The sequence below is a fragment of the Augochlora pura genome, chromosome 6 (assembly GCF_028453695.1).
Source record: "Augochlora pura isolate Apur16 chromosome 6, APUR_v2.2.1, whole genome shotgun sequence".
In the NCBI taxonomy this organism is placed as follows: Eukaryota; Metazoa; Arthropoda; class Insecta; order Hymenoptera; family Halictidae; genus Augochlora; species Augochlora pura.
The window spans coordinates 4558236-4578361 of NC_135777.1; the positions used below are offsets into that span (position 1 = coordinate 4558236).

At 45.4% G+C, this 20126-nt stretch overlaps 1 protein-coding gene across 1 annotated transcript in view; it reads left to right on the forward strand.

The window, feature by feature from the left end:
* Positions 1-126: 126 nt before the first annotated feature.
* Positions 127-20126, forward strand: part of Rap1 (RAS oncogene family member Rap1) — a 33337-nt gene continuing 13337 nt past the window's right edge. The window contains exon 1 of the mRNA XM_078182180.1: positions 127-858. The gene's annotated coding sequence lies outside the window, so the exon portion shown is untranslated. The remainder of the gene's footprint in view (positions 859-20126) is intronic.

The following is a 20126-nucleotide window of genomic DNA, read 5'->3' on the forward strand; positions in this document are numbered from 1 at the left end:
GGAGTAAAATTGGACAACTTAAATGTCGCGGTAATGAAACGAGCGCCGCGTGGAGCCACCTAGCTGTCGCGAATCATGCACGCCATCTGTTCAGCTGTGTTTTGCGTAGTCACGGGTAGAGGGCAAAGCGGCTCTTAGCAGAGAGGCATCGCCCTAGATAACGGTAGAATCGTGGGCTGGTGTGGTGCTGGTTTTTTGCTGCGAGTGCTGCGAAAATCGAGGGATAAAGGTATCCGTGGATCGTCCGATCGTATCAAGCGACTTGTTCTCGGGACCGAGGTTATTCCGGTGTGGTGTGATTTGGCTGGATTTAGGCCAGTGAGTAATCGTCTGTCGGAGGCGAGCAAAGGAGGAGGACCGTGCCCCGAGGAGAGGCTTCGGTGCACCCGCGGCGCGCCGCGCGAGACTCTCTCGGCTAGTGCGGAATTTCTCGGCCAGTGACACGTTCGTGGTGGATACTTTCGGTCCCCTGTTATCCGTGCACGACCGAGACCACACTTCGTCACCGTCCCGCGGATCTATCCTCCCCTTGGCTATTCGATGTGTCCGACAGGCCGGAGGGACGACGAACCGAGAACAGAGAAGTAGGAAACGAGTAATCGGCCGTCGAATCTCGGTAGATTGGGATACGGTGGCCCGTGGACAAGGACGACGAAAGAGGGACTGGGACGGAGAGGGGACGGCGCGCGCGAGAGAGAGAGAAGGGAAGACTTCGTTCACGGATAGTGAACGAAGGAGTGCGCGAGGAAGAAAGGGAGAGACGGAAATAGTGCGACACAGAGGGCCGTTAGGGAAGAGGATACCGATAGACACCGAGGACGCCGAACGGATTCGGGGAACATTTCGAAGACGCTCGAGGTAAGCCGAGAAAGATCCGACGTGTCTCTATAGGGATACGCGGTTTCTAAAAAAAGACACACTCCGTCCGCAACCCCCCGCGTGCGTGAGCCCTCTTTGTGGCGTGGCACGCCAGGCGAACGCCGCCGGAAATCATGCACGGTGGCCGCCCGCGCGTTTTTCTCAGGCGGTGCCTGTGCTAGCACTCATCTTTTCTCGATTCGAACCACGGGCTTCTGTGAAGAAGTCCGTCGGCCGTACGATCAACGCCAGCTGGGCCAACAGCTCGTCGTTCTATTTCGAATTTGAAATCGGTCTGTTGTGTCTACCCAGCACGCCGGTTTCTCGTGTCAAATGGTGTGCCCTCTGAACACCTTCGCGAGGGATCTGGTTCCCGTACAGGTTAGGTTCGATTATCTCGACAGATCGAGTTATCGGACGGTGTAGATAAAGTCGAGTTACGTTCGCGCGAAAACCTGCTGGCTCACACCGGCTTCAAGGAACGGTGCACGAGTTGTTTGGCGAAACGGTGAATTTGTTTTTATTATTTTGCCCGCAACTTTGTCTTTAAAAACGGATACGTTTCCAGGAAAAAACATCGTGTATGGTGCGTGAACAATTATTTTTCATTATGTGTACCTGTCTAGATGCGTATCTAGAGAATTACGATTAAATGATGAGATACCGTGTGCGAAGCGAAACGCATCTATTTTTATAAACGGTGTGAAAACAGAATTGGGTATATTATTGCTATTTATTTAGTGTTTATCGGTCAGAACCCTTTGTTAGAAACTAAAGTTTGCGGATGAAGACCCTTTGTTAATTTCTTTGTAAAGAACCGTCGCGTCGATTTTCTTTGAAAAGATTTTATCTGTAGAAATCTTCACAGCAATTTGCTTTCAACGAAATCTTTTCCCAGAAATTTGATCTTTAAGAGATTTTTGTCGGGGTACATCCACTATTGTCGCGAAAGGAACGGTGCTGAAGACGACAAAGGGGTGTTATTCTTCAGAAACATGTGTCTCTTTGTCTGATAATCGTTTAACACAGTTAGATCTTAACACAGTCTTACAGAAATGTTAATACAATTTTCGAGAAGCATTTCACAATGATTCCAGCTAATTGTTTAAAGTAATTCTAAAATAGAATGACATTTCTAATAATCCCAAAATAAAATAATATTTCAATTGACGTTATTTCAAAACTGATTGAAGACATGGAAATAAATATGAAATAAAATAACACGTTGTTGAAAATAAAATTTCTGATAATGTCGTTCGAAATATACCTAGGTCTGTGTCAAAGTAGGATAGGGATGCAGAATATATCTAATATTTCATGATTAATTGGTAGTCGTTATTCGCCCACCGTTGCCATTAAATCGTTTATCTTATTTATACATGGATCGAGTTTTTAACAGATAAATAGTGTTGACGAGTACGTTTATCTTTCCTGACTAGCAGGTTAGGTTATGCCTGTTTCAAGAAACCTCGGCTTGCTCTTTTTAATGCTTGAATATAGTATTTGCATGCATCATCGTTCCGATTAAACACTGCAGACGTCTCTGCAGTCTTCTGCTTTCTTTAAAAATTAAACATGTGGAGTACCTGATTGAATATACAGTGGAAAGTGAATGAAATTCTAATGGCACTTTCCAGCATGTATTATTCAATTATTCCGAAAGCATTAATATTTAAGTTGCAATTGTGTAGACCGACGCATTTAGTTCATACATTGTGCGAACAATAAAACAATGTAACGCGTACTTCAAACAGTGGATAGACTAATCCAGGCGCGAGTTGGTTACATTGTAACTGTTCTAAAAATATAGGAGCGTTTCTCAGACACACGGCACGACCTCTGTCGCATATGTTCTATGTATTTATGGGGGCTTGCACCGATAATTGCTTTATTATGATCGAAGACTTTAGACCTTAATCAGCTCACAAAGCCAACTATGAATGGCAATCACATTGGAGATTGTTTGCCGTGTTACAGTGTAAACCTCCCATAATAAAGAACACAACATTTTTATTTTTCAACACGTAGCCATTTCTAGGATTCATTTTCAACTGTATTCAATTGCAAAAGAGTTAATAATACCACCCATTGTGGTAAATGTTAACTGCTAAGCTTCAGTTTCATTAATTAAATTACTTCAATTTTCTAGGAATTTTTAGGGGTTGATTTTCGGCACTGAAAGCGTTCAAAGATTTTTGTCTGACTTCATCTAACATTATCGCTAAAGAAAATCAGCCTTCGACCGATGTAGAAGCTAGGAGACGGGTGTTATTCTTAAGAAAAACGCTCCCCATTATCGGATAACCATTTAACAGAATCAGATCGGCAGTTTTTTATCTTGCAGGAATGTCGTTGTAAACCAGACAGAGATTTCAATCGGATTAAATTAGCAAGGAGAATTTCACGATTATCTCAAACAATTGTTTCTAATAATGGCCAATTAAAGTGGCATGCTACTGAACAGATATAATCGTGAAACAATGTAACATGTTATTTGAGATAATATTTCAAATACGCGTGGCCAGATGCGGTAGACACTGCTCGACCAGATGTTACATTGTAAGGATTTCTTTTCGCTCGTTCTGTGCGACCAGAAAAGTACAAAGTAACGATTCGAATTTAGCCTAGCAGATTGCGGTCGTCCCTTTCGAACACTTTCCCCGTTTCGTCTTCCTGGCTGGTGATTCACGTGAGTCACCGCGACGCAGGAAGTGACACGAGAAGAAAGAAACCCGGCAAACGTGCAGCAACACGGCTGTGCCTCGAATATTTGTTTCTCTCGCGTTTAGAGCCCCACCACGAGCATGTTCTCCTCTCCCGAGTGTCCGGAAATATTCTTGCGGGGGATCGACCGGCACTCTAATCTACCAAGACCCGTAACGAATGTTCTGTTGCACGGAAAACGCTTGCTGCTCTCGAGTCCGTGTGACAACGGCTCCATCAAGCCACCCTGAGCAACGTGTTGCTCCCATGAAAACCCTCCTTCACAGTCCTAATCGTAGGCAGTTATTCGAACGCTTCGACGACCCTACTGAATAATAAAAGCCAGTTTATTGTTTCGGGATTTGGATTGCAAAGGGTTAAATAATAGTTTTCGGATACAGTATGGCGTATCACTCGTCTGCCGGCTCTATAAATAACACGAACGTAGCAAATCCAACGGGCAGTGGTCGCAACCCCCCCTGTAAATATCCTAAATGGGTTGAATGGACGCGTTCGTGGGATGTGCACACAGGTTTCCGATTTTTAGACTTTGGCAAGCCGCCGCGCTGTGCGAATTTATCGTCGCCACCGATCGGCGCCGGTGATGGAAGCGTGGTTAATTATTGTCGGCGTTGAATAGCCGCGCCGAAAAGTTGTGGGCGTCGGGCCGCGTGACCCGGGAAATTCCCGCGATCCATCGTATCGCGGTGAAAAGAAAATTCTAATCACGGAAACCGTGAAAGAAATACACTACGAACGAAGAACTGGCAAGGGGTTGAAACGGCTTTCCGCTTGATTTCGCCCGTGCAACTTTTTATTTATACTCCCCGTGACCCATATATGGGGCAGAGAGCCGCGTTAAAAGATCGTCCGCATTCCGAGGCGGCGAAAAATAAAAAATCACACGAGCGGTTTAATCTCGCCCGATTCCCCGCTCTCGCGACGATTTCCTTATTTGCCGTCAAAACGTGTTTGTTTTTCGTCGTACGTGTTTGCACGCGATATCCGGGCTTTGTATGTACAGTGTCCCGAGAAAGTCGCCGTATGCGAAATTTCAGATTTTCAACGAATTCGGCATCGGCTGGTTAGAATTTTCACGGTTGTCGTCGCAATAGTCTTCACGAAGTTCCAACAGCTCGATCATCTAATCGAGTCTGGTTTTATTTACTAAATAAGACATACCAAATTTATTTGTTAAAAAATAAATAGGATAAAAGAACAACAAACGCTGTTTTTTCAAAATTAAACAGAATGAAAGAATGCAAAGATCTCAACGGAAGTAAGCAGAATAAATTCTTATTTCGTTTTTTAACCGTCTCCACTACCCTATCGAGAATTTGTCGAAGATCGTAGAGTCTAGGAAACTTTCTGAAGCAGCTGTATACGTATATTGATACGGCTCGTCACACGGTTGCACGTTTCCGATCGTTCGTGGAATTCTTTGCGCCTCATACTTTGTCGCCTCGCGAATCGGATCGAGAACGTCACCGCCAAAAATACGCGTGGAAACGTTGTGGATTTTTGCTCGTCTCTATCGGCGCCGCAATTCGAAGCCGTGCCGAAGAGTTTATGGGCACCGTGTTATCGACTCGACATTTTTCGAAATCCGGACGGAAACGAAGCTGCTTTCGAATTCGTTATCTGGCCCCGATAACACCTTCGCCACTCGCGTTTACTACGACCTACCGTTTCCTACGGGTTTCGCGGTTCCACGGATTCAAAAACTCATTTAAATCGCTTAGTCATAAACTAAATTTATTTTTTCATTGCATTAGGAAACTAGACATTAGTCAACAAATCGAAGAGTACAGAGATTTCGATTGGATCTTAACCCTCTCAGTCCTAGTCTCTCACCTCTTCTTTTAATAACAAAATAAGGAAGTAAACAAATAGACGGTCTTGTTATTCAAAAGGAAGATCAATGAGCAAACGGAACCGATGCTCTTCCAAGCCGAAACCGCGCCGGAATTAAAGTACGGCGCTCGCAGCGCGAATTTTTAGGCGCTGCCCGGCCGAAGAAGCCAGTCTTGATTAGCGCTTCGGCGCCGACAGTTTCGTGCGAAATTACTGTTACCTTCGCTCAGCGAAACGGGAATGACTCACGAACTAATGCAATCATTTGTGACGATTGTTTTACGAGAAATGACGCAACGCCCGGCGTGCCGCGCCGCGCCGGGCTGCGGCGTTTCGTTTCGCGTCGCGTCGCGTCATGTCCGCATTACTCAGCTATTATTTTTGCGTATTTTAATCGGCTGACATTGGCATTCCCATGATTTAATCGCGCGTACCCGCCTCCCATTTTATTGCGTTTCCGGGACGCGTTGATCGACCACCGGCGAATCGAAAATCACCGATTCCGACGGTCCTTTATGCTCCAGTGAAACTTGCCGAGTATGTCGGATTATTTAATGGTCAGTAACAAAATCTCATATCTTCCTTTCAGATATTATTCAATCGAATGCATGACTCACTTTCTTATATAAACTAATATGAAACACCTGCTTTCAGTGTTCTGTGAATCCGATGTTAAATAAGTAAAAACTACAGTACTCTGGTACGACCCTCCGACCTTGTAATAACGTTGAAATCATTTTCGACGCGACAAACGGGTTTCCAGTTGGGCGCGGGGTGGAACAGAGAGCGAGTTAAAAGAAGATCCATTGAAATCTGAAATTGCATTCCTTCCGTATCAGAATCGGGGCCTTCCTTTGCACGGATCCGGCCGAAGGACGCTAAATTACGGCCGTTTAAACGATCACGGAAGCGGCCGTGTGCCTGTTCCGCCGTATATTTCAAACGGCCATACGTCGCCGCTAAAAGGGTTGACATAGACGCACGCGTTATGGCTCTGTAATCGATAGTTTCTGACTAGCCTCGGTCTACTGGCTCTCGATTACACTGCACGCCCGAAAATTCACGGATTCGCCCTGAAAACCACGCTGGCAAACTCTCGTCTCGCTCGCGAGCCATCCCCTCCGCCACTTTATCTCTCTCGCATCCCTCCAACAAATTGGTAGCACCGAGTACCGATATCTGTCTTCCTTCTCGCAGCGAATTCTTCTTTGTTTGCACATCTTGGACCAAAAAGGATTCGTTTTATTATTTTTACTTTCAAATCACAGTTTGAAGTATCTTGTTTTAAATTCATATTGTTATCTTTTGACTTTTATTTAAAAACGAAACGCGAGGTTCCGTAAACGTATCTCTGAATCCCTATATTCTTCAAGAACGTGTGAAAAGAATCGGCTTTGTCACAGATTCGAGACAGGAGGATTCGTTCGAACGATTGCCACCGCGCCTCGCCCTCTAATTTCCGCCGCGTTAATTCGTCTTCTGGTTTCCATAAATGACGCCGATGATGACAGACCTCCGTATCGTCGCTTGTAATAGTTTTGCGCCTGTTTCCGTTCAACGTTCTTGAATCGTCCGATCGAATCGAACGGACGGAACCCCCATGAAATGATATAGTCCGCGACGACGCCTTTAACCAGCCATGATTCAGCTTCGAAAACGATACCGGCCGCGACTTCGATACTCGACACCGGCGCTCGGTGCCGGTTAAAATCTACGTAGTATACGAGTACTAATACCCGATTCCCTTGTTACGTTCCACGCGGCGATGATACACCATACACCGACGGGTATCGATCTGTCTCGCCGAAGAAATCTGATATCGCGTCCGCGTAGATCTCGGTCAGAACGGTCTGCTAATTAACCGGCAACGACGAGAATTAACCCTCCCAAGGTCGCCGGGAACTACTTGTCCCTTTATTTCCTTCCAATGGCTCCCGATTCGACGGGTCGCTTCCGTTGCCATTGATGAGCTCGGCGAAAGGTGCAGCACCCTCTATTGCAACGCGGATTCTCGTCGCCGGTCAGAAACACACCCGTCGGATATATTAGAAATTATGGCTGTAGAATATTCCTTTTTTAAACTATATTATTTCTATATTAAGGTACGACGTTTCAGAGTGCAAAGAAAATGGTAAAAATAGATATCGTAGGTCACGTGAATACAGTAAAGATTACAGTGTATGTACAACGATGCAATAGAAAAGTAAGACGTAGTGTAGTGTAATGTATAATAAAATAGTTGACAAAATAATTTGCACGTGTTCCCTGAATGTTCTCCCTTGAGAGATTTGCTCGAAAGAGCGAGCGCAGAAGTTGAAGCGATCACGCTGCGCAAGGCGTTAAAAAGAACGTTCTCCGTGAGAGGAATCCGGTCGTTATCGATGACCGGACGACCGGGAACGAGAAGCCGGTGCATCGGTTCGCGAAATCATCCGGTTTCCGGGGTTATCGTGTCGCCTCGAGGCTGGAAACATGATCGAGAAATGTAGAAATATCGTGGATAGGGGGTCGGGGAACGATATCGCCGATTCTTGGAACGAAACCGGCGACGCGTTGCCACGGTCAGTCGAAGAAAATTGCGGGGCTTGCACGCCTCACGGTGTCATTGCGTGACACGAAATGAATCATGGGGTCCGGGAACCTTACGGCGGGCACACCGGTGCCGTTCCCTCGGCCCCTCGACACGGGTGTCCCGCCTGCTGCCTCTTTTGTTTCACCTTTTTATACCACCGACAGTGCCGTTCGGATCTGGCTTAAAGGGCTGGGACACTTCGCCGCGTTCGAAAAAGTACCGTTTTTATTCTTACAGCTCCTGATATTGTGCAAATATTTCGAGAAGAATTGTTTAGGCGGACTTCTTTATCGATGCATTGTCTCGGCATTGTTATGAAAGAATATACAATAGTATCTCGTTTGGGACTCGACAACATAAAACGGATTAACATAAAACGAAGAAATTCGATTCCTCGAAATGCACGAACTGTCCCGACCCCTTGAACGGATTAAACTCATTAGTTTCGCGATGATTCATGACCTTCGACGGCTTCTGGCCAGGAAACGCGTCGATAACGCGCCGCGCCGATCCCGCCTGTTTCTCGAGGCGTATACGTGGATAAGTATTTTTACAACGTTCTCTTTGGTTTGCGGTCATCGGTGGGGGAGATAAACCTCGGCGATTAGTTCGATTCCCTTTCTCGTTCTCCGCCGCGAAACACCGCGCAGACGGATCCCCGCGAAAACCGCGTTCCTTTCGATCCGAGGAGGATGATAAAAGGTGTTGCCTCTATTGCGCGCGATATCGAGCTTAAAATTCTGATCAGATCTGCAAATACCCATCCCGAGCAAACGAACGTAATCTTATCGAGATTATCGATGCAGTTTCCCCGCAGTTATCGCGCCCGTTCGCCTATCAAACGTCGCTGCGAATGAAAGTTTGTTCAAATAGTAACCGAGCCCGTTACTCGTAACTTCGAGTAACCGTTACCGATTCCAGACACTTTTCCCGCGTATTTAAATAACGAATGACTCTGGTATCCGGCAGGGTTGGATGATCGAGGCTCCGCCGTTATTGTGTCATTATTACGTTCGGGAGTTAATTGAGAGCCGGCGAAAGCGAGCGATCCGAGCGGATAGAAATGTTTGCCGAGTCGCCGAAAAATTGGTTAAATCAGGCTATCGACGGGGAAATATCAATCCGAAGTGTTCCGTGGAGCGTGTCGGTGCGTGGAAACCGAGCCTAATTAGCGGTCCTCATTGTCACGGACGGAAGGCGGGCGCGGCCGTCGGAGATTTTTCGAGCGAAGAGCCCGCGTTGCTTCGAGCAGGTCCGCACTCTGAGGCCGGGACACCGTATCGGCGGATATAATTAACGTGCCTAATTAACATCGCGACGTAATTGTCCCGCCCTAAGCGGGTCCAAAGTAATCTTAATTAGAATACAGAAACCGGGCCGATCGTCCCGATAATAATCGCGTCAACGATATTAATTAACGGGTCCTGGGCCCCGAACGATCGCAGCGGCGATTAATAATTTTCGTTGTCGCGATCTGAAATTTCGCGAACCGTACGGAGACAATTGTTATCCGACTAATTTTTATTGCGCTCGACGCATTTAATTTATCTTCGGATTACTGGATTTGTATTTAAGGCATTCAATGTAGTAACGCATGTACGTAAAGTATTCGACGTATTCTTGTTCTAAATGCACGAGTTCGCTGTCTAATTATCGTCGTTGCGTTCGTTATCTCTCTTCGAGCACGATGGCCTCGCGCATCGTGTTCATAATAATTTCTAATTCAGCCAATAAACGGTGACGGATCTAATGTCTGACTCGTCGCGGGTCTCTCGTCCGCTTGATTTATCGACAGAACATTTCTGCTCGCCCACGACGCTCCTCTCCCTTTCAGAAACACGCCCGGAGAAATGGTAATTTTTTGATCGCGAGGTAATGGCGGAGGAAACGAGAGTTTCGTGTACTCTCGCGAAACGTTCCGAAGGAGTCCCGGCGAATCTCTCCTCTCCGGGTTTTATGTACTCCGGAGAAGAAAAAAAAAAGGCGATAGCCTCTTCCTCCGTCCCGCGTTTCATTTCGTAACAAATGAGGCGGAACGTAACAAGCGCCCTCGTACGAGCTCCAATATTTTGTTACATAAAACGGCACTTCCACCGGTCCGTGCCATAATAACGCGAGTTTTTCCACGGTGCAATGAAAACGCTTCTTCCCCGCCGTACACGGCCATGGTTGCCCATCCGTTCGATTACTATTTTATTCCGAGAATTTATTGCGAAGTTTTATTCGAACAGTTTATTGTAAAATTTCATTCGAAGCATTTATTCGAGTATAATTTTATTTCGGATATCTCGCGAATGAAGCTGCACGAGAGAAATGATATCTGAGGAATTCATATGCAATATCGCTCGAGTAAAATCGTGCACGAAGAATTGGATTAATTAAGGCCGATGAGCGACACGATCGACACAGGATAATTTACGCGATACTAAATCGATAGGGCCTACTGGTAACCGCATCAAGCTTTGCATTATCAAAATTGCTGTCTCTATAGCTCGCTCGATATTGTGATCGCGTGGTTCCCATCGTGCATAGTCCACTAACCGTCTAGAGGCAGCTTAATGAATACGGTGAACCGAGGAATTTCGTAAATCTGGACACTTACGCGACTATGAGATTCCAAGCCATTCAAATGTTATTTAATATTATGGTTGAAATGGAAAAATTTTAATCGATCACGCGAATGAGATCAAATTAAATGGTAATAAGTAATCGAAAGGACAGAAGCAGAAATCGCGAGTTTCGCTTGACAACGAATAGCACGAGATTACTCTTGTCGCTTGTAGCCGACGAAACGGAGCGCGGTACGCACCGTTCATTCAGAATCAGTGGAAAGTGTGTCAAACTGACTGGAGGGACGGGATGAGGGTTAACGATGAAGGAACACATTGTTTAACAGTTCGTTGTTTCCGATTTGTCGGGCAAACAGAGACGCCGTCGTGCGCGCGCCGTGATCGGACCCTGTCCACCGAGAAGAGAAGTGTTTCATTAATTAGTATCGCGGTGGAAACACGTTCTCCGTGGAACATTTAAATGCATCGGAATTGCATAAGGAGGTCAGTCGCTAATAAGCAGCCTGAAATGATCGTTTATGAGGAGGACGCGTAATGTGTGCGCCCCAGATGCACGCGGCCGGGTCGGCCTTACTTACGTTGGCGATTCACTTCCTGTGCAATCAGGCCCGATCAATCATTGCTTGAATGCCTTCTTATTTCGCGACCATAACGGGCGTCAATCTCCGTTTATGCTTTGTCTTCGCGGATTAAGTTTTATCGGAAACCATCCGTACGTCCCGCACTCGGATTTTATAAATGAATTATTGAATAATTAATATTCAGTATCCTGACGTCAACTTTAATACACTCATCAATTCTATTATTATTTGAATAATTAGAACATTGGAAAATCGTTCGTTGAATACAACGATCGAATTCGATTCGTAGAATTTATTCGAAATATTTTTCAAATAAAATTCCACTCGAATAACGTCCAGTCCCGTAAATAACGGAGCTTGGTACATCGCAGGCTAGAAAAGGAAAAGCAAAACCGTTGGAGAATCTGTTATCCGCAGAATCCGAGTCGAAATTTTCTTCTCGAAGAAAAAGGAGAAGAAAAGGCTAGGCGAACGAAGCAATGAAATTGTAAAAACCGCAGGGAATATTGTTCGCGGCAGCGCGCAGAGTTTCGCGGGCCGAGAATTGTAAATACACATCTGCGCGCGCGTCCCTGTTAACGCAGTTTCTCTCCCGCGTTCTCGTTCCTTTCACTAGTGACTAATAGACTGCATATAGTAATTGCGCGAGAAGTCGATATTATCTCGCTCGTAAACGTTTTATCCGGGCCGGATCGCGGCCGGCTAATAATTCTAGCCGAGTTTTCGGATCCGTGAAACCGCGAAGGAACACATCGGAACAGAACTTTCGAACTCGTCGGGTCGCGTCGTCGTGGTGCTTATGGTCGTTTCGGGGCAAAAATCATAATTTTTCCGATATCGTCAACGATATTAAAAAATGCCAGAGGAAGCGACACATATTATAGTGGAAACAATTTCTTGTCAATGGACACATATCTCGAGATTCATTACGTATGTCTCGAGATAGAAACTTATACTAATGTAGCTAAGATCAAAACAGAACCAATGCCTTATAGTAAGAAGACCTTCGCGAGACCTTGATTACGAATAAATTAAACTTGAAACATTTAGAAACGAACGCGAGCACCGAGATAACTACAACAGAGATATCAACGATGAAAAATTTATTGGAATAAGTCGTTGTGGCTTCGGGGCTTCTCTCGTTCTCTTTACCCGTTTGTCGGATGTTAATGGCGAACGCACGGGAGCGCGAGAGGAATTCACGGTTAGCTGGTTCAGCGATGATTAAACGCCGGGAGAATCAGCTTACTCCTAATTCGTCGCGTCATAATACGGGGATCGTCGACGGCGACGACGTGACACGGTCTTCTGGTTACTTCAGAATTACGCTGCGATCCTCTCGGACATGTTCTGTTCGTCGCACGAATCTTTTAGAACGTTAGACGAACTCTAATTTTATCTAGTCTATCGCAGACTCGCTCAAAAACCGGTCGTTTCATCTAATATCAATATTAATTTCATCGTGATATAATCATTAATATTATGCGTTCTCTGGACGCGCCACTTTCACACTTTTTAATCTACGTTTATTCAAATGAAAAAGATTACATTCAGCATTTAGGATTATTATATTTTAATGCAGAAACCAGAATGATTAGAATTAATTAAAATTGATTATGTGAATTCTTTATTGTTATCACTATTCTAATATTATTACTATTATTATCATGTTGAATTTTTGTAGAAAATTAAAATTATGTCAGGACCATTCATGTTAAATGAATGATCTAGTTACGATAAGTGCAAGTGAAATACCAATGACGTCTATGCAGAATGTTTATTATTGAATAGAGCCGTGCTAATTAAGGGTTCCGCCGGATCGCGAAAGGTCCTTGATCAGGTTGGTCGTCAAAGGGTGCTGGTGATCCAGTTATGCTCGTCGACCATTGACTCCGCGTGACGCGTCGAGGGTCCACTGAAGAAATTCTGTTAAGACACTTGAGTTCTCGAGACACCTGAGAATGTGCTTTAGAATTGTGTGCGCGGGTCTCGTTCGGAGAGGCCTCTCGAGAATTATAGCGTATTTTTCAAAGGGGCAAAATGTTGTCGCGTTCGCATAGAGATAGCCGGGGCTCCTCTTTCCAGTCAGCGCACAACGCTCCAAATACCGCACATTCTGGCAATAATTTAGTTTTTCAACTTTCGCATTCGAACAATTTTTTTTTACTATGTATCAACAACTCTTGGGATCATCGTTGCAACATAGACATTTATTTCTGTATTTATAAAATCGTAATTTACTTCTGTATTTAATGAAGTAGATAATTATACTCGGATAAGAAAATGCTGTTACGATTTCCTTTGGCACAGCATAAATAATACGTGCTTATCTTTACAACGTGAAATATTATTTCATAGAAACAATTCGTTCATATCTTTTTTCCTATATTTTCCCTGGCCGCAACATGAACGCGCAGAAATTTCAAGAGCGTCCATCGGAAGGGGTGGTTTTCGTTTCACCCTCTATCGGCCGGAGATTGCCCGGACCCTCTTAAAAGGAACATTAGTCTGCGATTAACGTCTTTGGCGAGTGGTGGGGCCGGAAAACTGTTTGTACACACTTAACCCAGTTAAACGTGTACACGGTTCTGCCCCCCGGGAATCGATGTATCCGCGAAGGATTATTAAAGAACGCTCCTCGAAACTTCTGGCCCTTCTAATTGCGGCGGAACGGTGCCCTTTGTTCCGTTCCAAACCTTCCACCGTTCTTGAGAATCGCTTGCGAAACACCCTTTGTTCCTTTTGAAATATTCCGCTTGGAACATTTTCTGCGCCATTTTCCTCGAAAGAAAAAAAGGATGTACCCCTATTGCAAATTGGAATGTTACTACATTTTATATTATTTACATAGTAAAAAGATAGTAATGAACGTTATTACTATATTTTCCTAATTAATAATAATAATTAATTAGGGTTGACGAGTAAGTATTCGAAAATTCGTACACAAATCTGATTGGAAGCGTCGCGTATCACGTTCCGCATGAATAAATAAATGAACGGTGGATAATCGGTGGCGGTAGTTATCGCAGGCAGAATTGACCCAGTTGGGCCGCAATTAAGTTGAAGATTCATCGAACGGATGGATAAAGTAGGAAAAGGGAAAAGATTAGTAATTACATTCGATGTCTTTCTGCTCGGATAAGAGAATCGATTACCGTCGATGATTATTGAATGAATATTCAGAACGGTTCTCCCGCGAAGGAGGTGGAATGTTAAACATTGTCTCCGGAGGATTACGGGGATATCCTCTCGGATGCAAATGCCTTCTAGAAAACTCGGCGACGACGCCTCCGACTTAAAATAAGATTGACCGAGCGTACGTAGGACGATCTAATGCAGTCAGCGGCAGATTTGAAAAATCCGCCCACGCGTAATCTATTTCTTTTTTCTTTTTACGGCCCGTTCTCGTTGCCGCCGACCGCGTACCTCTAGCGGACTCGGATACAAATATTTCAATGAAGAAATACTAAAACAACGAAGAAATATTTGGACATACTCTCGACTGCGTTACGCGTGCTTAATCTTAAGAAATGTAATTTGAAATAATTCACATAAATTTCTCCATGCGTGAAATAAAATTTCAAATAACTATTTCCGGCACGCCTGAAGAAAAATAAATATCGATATCATATTTCATGGAAACAAGAGTATTTTATTAACTATCCCCGACACTTTTAAAAATACTTTTACTCTGGTCTGACCTCGAGAGCAAGAGACGCTCATCGACCACGGATGACACGCGTTTCCTGCTGTTCCTGCAAACATTTTTCTCGACACTACGTGCCCGTTAATTTCCAAATAGAATTTTCCGAAAATACATTCGGAGCAACAACGAGAGGCGAACATTTTTCGCACAGCTGAAACAATAAATATGTGTTGAACCTCCTACGCAGAGCACGAGAAAAAATACAACGGCTAGACAGACGCGATCTAATTCGCGTGTTTCGAAAATATCGGGGACGTTTTCGCACTGATGTATGATAATAATTACTTGTCAATGTTCACGATTATTTCGGCTACGATGAAGCGCCATAAATAAAATAACAGGCACGTATTTGGGGTCAGTCAGACGAGTAAAAATAATTTTGGCCTGCTAAATCGCGAGCCAACGATTCCGCCGACGAACAGGTAAAACAGGTGAAAATCTAGGTAAAACTGGTCGTCCCGTGGTCGTCGGCTAGAACCGCGTCGATGCTGCAGCGTCTTTTCCCCGCCATAATCGGCGTGTAGCAGTCGTGAGACCGGAGGCTGTCGACATTGTTAGCAGGGTCCCGGAGGCTGAGAGGCTGCGATGCCCTGAAACTTGCTTCTTAAACACAGGCGAGACGGCTCGTAATGCTTTAATGGACCACTGACAGCGTTCTTAATTACCGCAGAGATGAAAAAGTCAATAATAATAGCGAGCTCCGTCGTGTTCCCGCTGCATTCTCGCCGGGCCGGGGGACTCTGTCGGATTACGTCCAGGCCTCTCCGCGAGAGACTAGCAGGATCCCGGAGAGAGGGTGGAGCCATTTTCTGGCAAATCGCCCGAAAATACTCTATCGGATTGCTTTGTCGCCAGTCAACTGTTTCCGACGAGTGTTCTCGTCGCAATGGTAAAACGTTGCCGTCTCTTCGCGACAAGTATGCTCGCAAGAGAAAATGTTGCGATCCCACCGCGACGAGTATACTCGTCGAAGGCAATGGATTTATTAAGAAGGGTATTATTACAGTATCTTAAGCATTAATTGTTCATTATAATTACAACGTAGAGTCCAGTGTCGGTATTAAGAAATGGATAGCTTGGTCGCGGGTCATAGGTCGTAAATTCCTGCTGCCCCAGAATTCTTTCGTTTCCGTTAGCGGTTTCTACCCTGAAGAAATTTACCGATCCCGGGCGAATGACCGCAATATCGATAATCGCGACGATTCCAGGTACCACACGCGGAAAGTCTTAAACATCGCGGTGGTTTCCGTCTGTAGACAGTAGTTTCCTGTATTCGGTCGTTCCACGCGCTTCTGGGACACCGATTGACCGAGTTGTTTCGGGGGTCAGGGGTCGCGAATGCGAGCAAAGGTCGACGTTTCGCGGATTGCAATGTACATGTGATAATGTGACAATAGATATGGCAATTAAGACCGCGTTTGACAAAATGACACGAGAAACAGTCAATTCCATCCCTGAACTTGCTAATCGATTATCGAGCAATCACTTTTGGTGACTCGCGAAGGAACGGACTTCGGACCGCAGAATTATCTGCTTCTTGTCCGTGTAGACTCGGCGAAGCTCTCTTTTACCCGCCGATGAATTTAGAAAACCGAAAGCGGAGCTGACTTTCGCGTTAATTTGATATGATAGAATTAGGAATAAAGGAAAGCGCATAGATATTCAAGAGCGCGTAAAGTGCAGAGCAGCGGGTTAGTCGGTTCGTTCGTCTCGCGGATAAGTTTTCGAGAATAATTATGCGGTCGTCGATATCTCGGTCAACGTGTTAATTGTCTGATTCCAGAAGGAATGCGGCTCCATTTTGAGCGCAGCTCGCATGATTGGTTGGAACAGGCGGCAAGATTCGGCCAATAAAACCGCTGCTAGAGAACGAGTCCCGGCCGGTCGCCGCGTCACGCCCGATTTGTGTCGCTCGCTCTCGTTATCAGGCATTACTTCATATCCTGTGAACTTGCTATCCGGGACGCTTATCAGCCCGTGGTACAATTTATGCGAGAATCCCTTCCATTGCGTTTGCTTAACCGGAGCTTTTCGATTCGCGTTGTCAGCAAACAACGCTCGCGTCGCACCGTAACCGTTCTGCAAGATCGGAAGTACCGATCGAACGATTTCTCGACAGTAGATCGTTTCATCGCCTTGCATCACGATCCAGTTTTTGACTGCTTCGATTAGCGTTTCCTTTATCGTTGAGAAATACTTGCACGCGACAGAACATTTATATTTATTCTATTGATTTATGCCCTTGTTAATTGTGCCTGTCAAATATCGACAACAGATTTAATCTTATTAATATATTAATAAATGATACTGTTAAATTCTAGGTATTAACATCTTCGACATTATGGATGACCAGTCTATTTTAATGTATAATTGATTTCATAGTTGATCAATATAATATTGCTTTTAATGAAGGGATTGAAATAATTAATGATATATTTGTGATAGATTGGTACGAAATAATATTTATTTAATCGACATTAAATTTGTCTGTGACATTGTTACGATTTCACGGAGAATCGCCACCCGTCGTCTCCAGGATGATTACGCGTTGATTTAGAGCGATTGTCAGGGATGTTTGGCGGGCCGAGGTGAACCTAACCTGGCGCATTCGGGACACGGGAAGAAAGAGAGCCCGAGATACAGTAGAAAAGTTACTTCCGGTCTGTTCGGCAGTATCTTCCAGCCAGGATCTCGGCCGTAATCTATCCGACCATCTATTCTCCGGCTATTTTCGTACGCCCGCGAGCAAATCCGAAGGGCTTTCTCCCTTCGAGAACTTTTAGACGCCGAAAATGATTCTGTGTTGAAAATTCTTCGGTAAACAAGAGACCCGCCGGCAACAATCTTTATCGATTTCCACGATAGACTCATTCGTACTTTAACAGCTCGAACAGCAGACATTTTTGACAAAAGAATAACTCGGTTTGCTCAGGATAATTTTTCCCCCTCTTTATTTGTGTATTGGATCGTGATAAAACTAAAATTAAAATGGATTCGATTGGAGAGAGTTTCGTGTCGAAAATACTTTTAATTCCTAGCCTGGATATTGTTTCGATCTTTCGAGACAAGTCAATACAATATCGAGGCGGGACAATAGAATTATCCTCGGGCCTCGCGGAGGCACTAATCGGGTATATTCGGTCGTATAGAGTGCTCGGGGGAGCGTTCAGCAGGAGACTCGTCTGAAAAGTTTGAACGTCGGATCTCTTGACGCCTTTGTGCCGTTCGTTTTTCTCGTTTCGGTTTCCGGAGGAGCGGCGGCGTTGCGATAATTAACAGAGAGAGGGTGCGAGCTTGAACGGGGGTGGGAGGGGGTTGGCACTCGACTCGCGAACACTTCGGCAGCGGTTCGCCGATAACGTTTTCCTGGATTTCCTGAGGGCGACTTCGTTCTCCGCGGCCCCCTGAATTTCGTTGGCGCACCCCTGCACCCAAACAGAACAACCCTTTCAATGCGCATCGAAAGATCACGTTTGATGTCTTCGCTGGATGAAGCGTCTCGACGTTTTGATCTCTCAGCCAACAAAAACAGCTCTCGTGATTTCTGTTTCCATTATATTTCAATCTTTCAGCCAAACCAAATTTGCTCAAGAGCACGGTGTCTCTATTTGCCGGTACTTTTCGGACATTTTCAGTCTTCGAAAACTGATTGAGTGACGAGTGTGAGCGAGCGAGTGACCGAGCGCCCAGCGAGCGAAAGGGAGCGAGAGGGAGAACCGTGGAAATCCTCCGAAGTGAAGCGGACCGATAAAAGGGAAACCGTTCGACGGAAAAATCCATTTATGCGATCATCGCCGGTGTCGAATTCTGTCCGATGGACACGTTCACACCGTGACTCCTGTGTAGAGGAGGTTCCACACGAGGCGACCCTAATTCCTTGATTGCCTTGACATAGTTTCCTCCTTTTTGCATTTGAAAATCATTTGCCGGTGGGTTTCACGCGGAAAATACCTTATCGAATGGAATTATGAGCGAAAGTGCTCCTGCTTCGAATCTTTTTACTACTTTGAAACTCGGAGTTGGTAAAACAATTCGATCTTTTAATTTTCATTCGAGTCGGATCGAAATTCGAGTGCTTCCTTAGTTTTTTTTCAAAGAAAATCTCGACGAATTCTTTTTCGAAAATGAATAGATCTAATTAAGCTTAATGAAACAGAATTCAAGAAAAGCCCGCTGCGCATGGCTAATCATTTTTACTTACGGCAGATCCGCACGCGTTCTGGACCATTTCGCAGCGGGTAGAACGAGCCTCGCGGAACGGTTGATACACGATCATTCCCGTAAATTACGAGAGCGAAGGATGTCGCGGGACAAGACGGAAGGAACAGGGCTGCGGAGACACTCCAGGATGCAATTGGCTGCACTGCAGAGCGCTCTTATCCTCGAAAACAGAATTAATTCGAGTCGGTCTCGCGTGTGCGCGAACGCGGGACAGGGAAAACGGGAAGCGTGCTCGAACTTCTAACGAAGCTGAATTAATGACGGAACTATCGGCTTTTCGCGACGTCGACGTATCCTTTCACGGAACAGAGGCGAACTTTTACGGACGGTGTCGATGCGTACGTCTCGCGCCTTGTTGCGCTCTTAACGGAAAACGAGGAACACCGGTCTGACGAGGAACACGAACGCTGGATCAACGTGGAATGAATACACTTGCGAACATTTGGCGGACAGTGGAAAAGGTTTCGGTTGAATACTAATGATAATGATTAATTGAATTAATTGTTTATTAAAGAGATGCTGCGAAAGATCGAATTAGCGGACATTATAAAATGTTGCAGCTCTTTGAGGGTGTTGCGGAGTTCTCCCGGGCGTTCTCGAGGCGCACAGCTGCGAAAATCGGCGGCCCTGACCGTCGGCGAAATTGAATTCGGCGGAGAATTAATCCGCGGTATCGGTGGTTGTGTGTCGCGGCCGGTTCCGAGAGCGGCGACAATTAAAAATGAACGCGAGGCCAGCCTTTAAGAATGAAAAAGAATGCCACGGGAGCCTCGGTAAAAGCGGCAGACTACTCTATTGTGCGAAACTGTGTCACAGGGACTTGGCGCTCGACGCTCGGCGAGAGACCGAACCGAAGAGTGCTCTCTCCCTCTCCCTTTTCTCGCTACCGCCGTCCATTTTTCATCTCCGGATGATTCCCGCGTCGCCACCCTCTGCGAAATGCTTGCGGCGATCGCGAGGACGATCCATAGATCCTTGTCACCGCGGATCCAAGATCGTCCTCGCGGGTCACTTCGTCGCCGCGTCGCAAGGTCTGGGAAAAGGCTGATTTAGGATAAGTT